Source organism: Pteropus vampyrus, unplaced genomic scaffold, assembly GCF_000151845.1.
Source record: "Pteropus vampyrus isolate Shadow unplaced genomic scaffold, Pvam_2.0 Scaffold321, whole genome shotgun sequence".
Classification (NCBI taxonomy): domain Eukaryota; kingdom Metazoa; phylum Chordata; class Mammalia; order Chiroptera; family Pteropodidae; genus Pteropus; species Pteropus vampyrus.
In genome coordinates, this window is record NW_011889102.1 from 1070423 (window position 1) to 1077966 (window position 7544).

The 7544-nt window shown below is 41.8% G+C and overlaps 1 protein-coding gene across 1 annotated transcript in view; it reads left to right on the forward strand.

Moving 5' to 3' along the window:
- Positions 1–7544, forward strand: part of NAV2 (neuron navigator 2) — a 388116-nt gene that overhangs the window by 90821 nt on the left and 289751 nt on the right. The gene's annotated exons all lie outside the window — the stretch shown is intronic.

Consider the following 7544-nt stretch of genomic DNA (forward strand, 5'->3'; position numbering starts at 1 on the left):
CATTGGGTTGAAGTGGAGGGGAGGGGTGAGAAATCAGGGGCACTTGTTTAAGTAGCCGTTCTTGAAAGTTGAGTTAAGGATTTGGGACTTGATTCCGCAGGTACTAGAGAATGCTTTCGTGGCAGGTGTGGCCAAGGGAAGACTTTCCAGCCCTTGCTTGAACCTGGACACATGCTGATAGATTCTGAGAGGTCTTCCACTTGTTAAAGATTAGGCGTTAGCCGAGAGACGGGCGGTCTCGTCGCGGTGAAGCGGCTGACTCCGCAGCACCGGGCCTATGCAGCACCACTCACATTTCCTCCTTTCACGGCTCCTTTCTTTTTAAACCTCTCATTGCCTTTCAGTTTTTCTGACTTTTATTGACAGTTTTCCGACCGTCCTCAGACATTCTTGTAAGACTCGCTCTCCTGCCTCACCTCTCAGCCCTCTAGGAATTTGGGGTTTCGGAGCAGGGGGTTCAGCCTCCATGACCTCTTCTTCTATCTTCGGAATCTCCCTTGGCTATAAATAAGGCTGTTGCTTAGTGCCAGTATTGATGGTATTTGCAGCTGTCCTCTGGGAGATGGACTCAGACGAATAACCCATTTTCAGGAGGACATGGCCATTAGATGACAGCTATTTATGGTTTCTATTGACTAGGGCCAAACCTGAACTGTCACCGACATTAAAATTTCATGTGCCATGAAGCCGCCTTTCTTTATCGGGCTGTCTCTTTCCATTTATTTGAAATATCTCACCGTGTTGATCTAGGTTCTTCAAAAAGATGAGCTATGAAATCTTGAGGGACTCCTGTGTTCTGGCTGCCGGGACTGTTCCTGGCATAGCTCTCCTGCCCCCAGCACTCCCCTAAACCAGGGTATTCACATCTCCATTTCACAGAAGAGAACACTGAGTGCTGAAAGGCTAAATGGCTTGCCCAGAGTCACCAGGTCAGTCAGTCAGTGACAGAGCCAGAATTCAGACTGACTTCTGCCTGGAATCAGAGCCTGAGTAATTTCCACGAAACCATGCGTGTCTGATTTCTGAACCTGGAATGTCCCTACAGAGGATTTGATTTATTTATTTATTTCGTCCCCAGAGAGTTCAGTCACTTGAAGTTAACGAGTTGATCGAACAGGCAATTCCTAAAAGCTCGTTCATGTAGAGTTTGCCTTCGTAGCCACAGTGTTCCCTCTTTATAGTTTCTTTTCCATACCCTTGGATGAAAATAAACAAGGCCCTAAAACGTCAGACATGATTCCTTCTGGCTTTATCATCTAATGTATTTTATAGATGGATAAATTCTCCAGTGAACTTTTTATTGAAAAATACTCCTTTCCAGAAGTTTGTTTCTCCATCAAAGGGATATTACGTGGTATGCTATTTCTTTGTGCCCTTGACATTGAAGTTCTGGGTAGGAAATTAACCTGCATCAGTCACCTCTGCTGTCATCAGATCCCTTTCATCTCAAGTACCTGCATTTCTTCAACTTTGGAATTTGAAAAGCCCTGGGGTCAGGGGAAAGAATGTCTTGATCTCTGCATTACTGTTGATTCTTAGAAGGAAGAAGGTACAGTGGTTAAGAACCTGATCTTTGAAAGCAGAAGATCTGGGTCACATGTCAGCCTTGCTTCTTGTTAACAGCTGAACCTCGGTTCTCTTTAAAATGAAGATTCTATTCTGGAGCGATTGTGGAGAATTCATGTTAATATTCTCATCATTTTTGTATGCTACCATATGCTAATACTTTGATAGATTAGAAAAGGCAGTGCTGGAGTCTCTCTCTTGTGAGCCATGTTTAATAATCATGCTGCCCCTCTCACCGTATAATATAGATTTTCTAAATTAAGTAAGTTGGGTGTTGACGAAATGCTCCTTTCAGAGATAATTATCCATATATCTATATGCGGAGTATGATCTGATAGTTCTCAACCCTGCCTGGGCACCAGAGAACTTGGAAAAGAAAGGAAAGGCCGATGTGTGGGTCATTCATACTTGCTGAATTCCACTCTTTGAAGGTGGGGCCTGGACATGTGTTTTTTAAAAGCTCCCCAGGAGACTCTGACACCAGCTAGAGTTGAGACTGCTCACGGTACCCAGTCCAGCATACTGGGCCAGTGTGGTGTGTGAATTGTGGACAAAGCTCATCGAGTGTCTTTCCAGCCACGGGATGAAGGCTCTAGCAGCCCATGGCCTTTCTGCTCACTCAGAGACAATCCTGTGGTCACAATAATTCACAAAGATAGTCTCACATGAGAAATTAGAATGCCTCCCTTATAAGACTAATCAAGCTCCAAACTTGAATTCCTGTCAGGACCCTGAAGAGTGTAAGCAGTTGGCTGCCCTTCCACCCGCAGGAGGGTCTGCAAAGGGAGAATGCTTACACTTGGATGGTGCCTACATACGCTGGTTTCCTGCTTTATTGAAAGCCTGTTTTTTTCTTTTGTGGGGCATTTCAAGGGCCCCCTCTTAGAACCCAAGATGAATCCTGTTGTGTGCTCTCTCCAAGGAGACATTGAAATCTCTTGCCCTAATGTTGGGGCTTGCAGGCCAATCCGAGTTTGTAACAGGGCTCCTGACTCTACCACTGAAACTATCAGCCGTGCCTTGTCTGTCTCTGTCTCTATCTGTCTGTCTGTCTGTCTGTCTCTCTCGATTTTATAGGTGGGAGTCACATCGTATACCACAGCATCCCTCACTGCAGGAATATTCATCTCAGGCTCCCCAGCAACCCCACTGAAGTACACTACACCCCAAGTTTGAGCGGGTGGATATTTGATGTGCTTATAGCATAGTATTCTCCAGTGATACCCTCCTATCAAAAAAATTTCCACACTTTTATCTCTTCTTATATCCTCCATCCAACAAGAGCAGAAAAAGTCTTGCAACTGGCCCTTCGATTTTCCTTTGAATCTTGCATTTTGCACATTTGTCCTATACTTCCTTTGGTGCCTCTGTCTAAGCCCAGGCTTAGAAGCAGCTCAAAGTACCATGTTGAGTTACCTGCAGTGGCCAATGGCTTGGGCTGTCAGGTCAGACAGGCTTGGTTTTGAGAACTTAAATGAGTATTTTAATCTCTCCAAACCTCAGATTCCTCGTGAGTAAAATGGGACTGGTCATAGAAACTAAGATTCTGAGGATTAAATGTGACAAGTACATATAAAGGGCTTAGTGCCTGACACCGAGGAAGTGCTCAGCAGTACCCATTATGCAGCCACCGTTCAGCCGAAACTAGCCGTCTTAGCCTCCTTCTTTAAAACTTCATTTGCGATGGGCAGCCAGCTGGAGAGGAGCTGCATCATTGCTCCGTGGAGAAACGGTCCTGTGGGTCCAGTTCTTTGTCCAAAAGCCACAAGGGAAGGTCTCTTTGAGAATTGCTCACAAAAGCAGGGTCACAAGAACTAACTAAATTAAGCAAGTTATCAGGCAGTAGAAAATACAGTTAGATTTGCATCTTTGAAGCAGATGGCCAGGACATGATGATTAAATTAGTTTTATTATGTTTGGGGAAATTAATTTGTCACTTTATTATTTTTTTTCTTTTCTTTTTTTAAAAAAGAGATGTGATTTTGTTATCTCTGGCAAAAGTGATTTGTAAAAATAGTTTATCCTTTAATAGAAAACAAGGGATGTGGCAGGACCTTGAAAATCCCTTGTCTTCTAATCGTCTATTAATAGTTGGTACTATTATGTAGAAAGTGGCCCAGAGAACAGAAATGCTGCCACCTATTGCTGTAAAAGCTGTCTCATGTTACTAATCTTAAAAATCTTCAGAACGTGGACCATTGAATATTAAATTCATTTTAGAGGCATTTTTACTCTATTGAAGTTCTGAGGACCTGGTTTTTCCTAACCTACACTGTTAATTACAACGTCTCGTCACATGTTTTGATCTGGTTAATTTCAGGAACCTCAGGCATTTTGATTTCCTTATTTTAAAGGTGAGGAAGGAGCAAATGCAGAATCTTGAGAAACAAATGGGATCTTTTCAGTCAGGGCTGAGGGTTGTTAACTGTGAGATTCCCATCCTTATTCTATGGACACAAATAGTTCTTTCATGGCCATTTTGAAAGGATCAAAGCCAAACCTGGAGTTTTGAATGCCTTCTTTTTTGTTAAGTCCTTTTATCCTTAACAGTCAGTATAGTGAGTGAGCACTGTAGGAAATTCAACCCTGCAGGGAGTTTATTGTACATAATAACTAGTTTATAAATTTTATACATATACCCATGTTTGGTGGTGTGTGTGTACACAAATGATGTGTCTGAAATTTTGTGATCTCAAATCTAACATCGGGCAAAGCATTCTGCCCTTGAAATGGCTAGATTCACATGCTATTTATGGGGTTTAAGAACTGGGTTTTTGAACCTGGATATGGAGCTTTGTATTTTTTTAAATAAACTTTCTTTTTGAATGGATTTAGATTTACAGAAAAGTGGTGAAGATGGTATATATAGAGTTCTCATATATCTTATGCCCAGTTTCTCCTATTGTTAAGCTCTATTACTGATACATTTGCTACAATTAATGACCCAGTATTAAAACAGTATCATTAACTTCTATACCTTATGCAGATTTCCTTAGTTTTTTTTTTTTTCTTAGTTTCTTTTTATGTAATATCCTTTACCTGTTCCAGGGTCCTATCCAGGATCCCACCATACATTTAGTTGTCATACCTCCTTAGGCTCCCCTTGGCCATGACAATTTCTCAGACTTTCCTTGTATTTGATGACCTTGACAGTTTTGAGGAGTATTGGCCAGATATTTGGTAGAATGTGCCCCTTCCGCCCATGGAGATTTGTGTGATGCTTTTCTCATGATTAGGCTGAGATTGTGGGCTTTGGAGAGGAAGACCACAGAAGCAAAGTGCATTTTTCACATCATATCAGGAGTATATGCTATCAACATGTCTTACAGATGTTGAAGTTAATCTTGATTGTCTGGCTAAGGTGGTGTTTCTCAGGTATCTCCTCTGGAAAGCTACTCTTCCCTCCCTTTCCATACTGTCTTCTGTGCAGCTCACACTTAAGGAGTAGCCATTCACGTTCCACTTTCCTGAGAACAGAATATCTGCTTAAATTATTTAGAACTCTTTTTGCATGGGAGATTTTTCTATTCTCTCTATTAATTTATTCAATCACTTATTTATATCACTGTGGACTCGTGGATTTTTGTTTCGTACTTGGGTTTTAATCTAATACTACTTTGTTAATTTTCTTGCTCAAATTGTTCCAACTTGGGCCAGTGGGAGCTCTTTCAGTTAGCTCCTACGTCCCTTCGACATACCCCCATCAATGTGTTTTGGTGTGGAAACATATCCTTACTTTCTGGCACTGTAATATGCTCCAGGCCTATCTTGAATATTTTCTGTCTCAGTCCAAGAATCAGCAATTTATCCAAGGAGCCTTGGTTTCTTATGAAACCAAGATATGGGCATCGAGTACACTTGTTGCTACTGAAGTGTCATTGTTTTTAGACCTTTTCAGTCGATAGAACAAAGAAATAAGTGTATATACACTAACCTATGTATATACACATCTATAAATATTGTATCTAGATTAATCTTAACATTAGTTTATGTGTACTCACATACTATATAAATTATATGTAGGTTACACTATCATTTAGTTTTTAAACTTAGTTTATAATTTATGTAATTTTCAACTCTCATCAATTATCATATGGATCATTCTAGCCTTCTTTCTTGTTTGTCTGGAAACTTCCACTCCAACAGTGAGAAACCCCCATGAAGCTTATTAAACACACCTGTGCCAGGGCCCCATACCCTCAGGTTGATTTAGATTTCCACTTGGGGCCTGGGCATCTGTATTTTAATATGCTCTAGACAGGTAGAATTCTTCCATTATAGGTTCAGGTCCCGCGTACTCATCTTTATAGCATTTGCCACAATTACCCTCTGACATGTTTTTATTATATCTTTATTTGACATCCTTATTTGATTAATACCTGTCACCCCCTCAAGACAGTAAGCACCATGTCAGTTTTGCTCATCATTCTATCCCCAGTAAAGGTGCATAGGTACTCAACAAATATTTGTTGAATAAATGAGTGAAATCACATATAGCATTAATGAGGAGAAGAAAAATAAATATGATTTATTGAATCCTTCCTACATGCCAGATGCCTCTCTAGATGCTTTCGAAATATTGTCCAGTTCAGGTATTTCATTTGGGCCTGGCTGACATTAGAATCCATGCCCTTTCTGTCTTGGAGTTTTCCCCACTGTAGGAACATGCTTTGCCTGTCACTGGAGCTCCCACTGGCCTGGATGGAGCCATGTGGGTGGACCAAGGGGAGGTCAGAGGGGGAGAAATGGCAGCACCCATTTAGAGTCTCACTGAGGCCCCATTAGGAAATTGACTTCAATTTGGTTTGGGGAGGAGGGTGCTTTTTCCTGCCTTTTCATGCTTACAATGAAGGTGACATTGATTTACAATTCAGTGGGTTGGAGCAGGGAAGGGAGGCTTCTGTGGGTGGAAAAGATCAATTAAATGATTATCCCAGCTGCCACACACTAATGCTTTTCTTACTGAGTTTCAGAATCAGGAAACAGAAGGCCACCACATTTAGCCTTTTACAGGAAATCTAATTGCCAACTTTGTGATGCCAAGTTTTATTAGATTGGGAAGAGCCGATCTTAGCGGCTGACAGTTTTAGGCACTAAAGAAAGCTTCCCACTGGCCACTTGTAATTCTAAATGACCCCTTGCTTTTCTTTTGTGGGTGCTTTTGCTGAAGTTTTATGAATATAACACTAGTGACTTCTATCTTTCTGTGATTTTTATCTGGGTTCTAGAGGCTGGAACTTAAAGCTTGTCAAAAAATATTTATTGGATTCCTTTATGTGCTAGGCAATGGGCTGCTGGCTGGGGATTTTCGAAGTGTGTAAAAACCACAGATTCCTGTTGTTTAGAGTCTCTCACCTGGAATGCTGTTTCCCTAGATCCATGGTCCCAAATTGGAGTGTGCCTGAGAATCACCATCTGGAGAGCTTGTTCAAATCCAGGTGGCTGGGGCCCATCCCCAAAGTTCCTGCTGGTTCATGAGGTGTGGCGTGGGCCCTGAGCATCTGCATTTCTAACAAATTCCCAGGTGATGCTGTTGGTCTGGGAGAACCACTCCCGAGTCTTTGCATAGTTGTCCCCTTCTTATCAGGTCTCTAAATGTCATCTCCTTAGTGAGGCCATTCTCAATTTCCCTACTGAGTATCCCTCCACTCTACCCCATACATTGTCCACTGCATTTATCGTTCTTTGATATTAGCTTGCTCATTTGTTTATTGTCATTTTGCTTCTCTTTCACCCCTCATCCTCAGTAGAATAAAACCCCACGAGAGCACTCTTATTCACTGTTGACTCCTCTGAGCCTAGAAGAGTACCTGCCACAGAGTACATGCTCAGTGAATACTTGAATGAAAGAAATAATTACAGGCACAAAGAGTCTTATGAAGGAGAGGCCTAGGCCGCCATGGGAGTGTAACAGGTAGACCTCAGGTGGGGCAAAGACATTGCATTGCATCCTACATGGAGCAGTTTCTGGGTGTGGC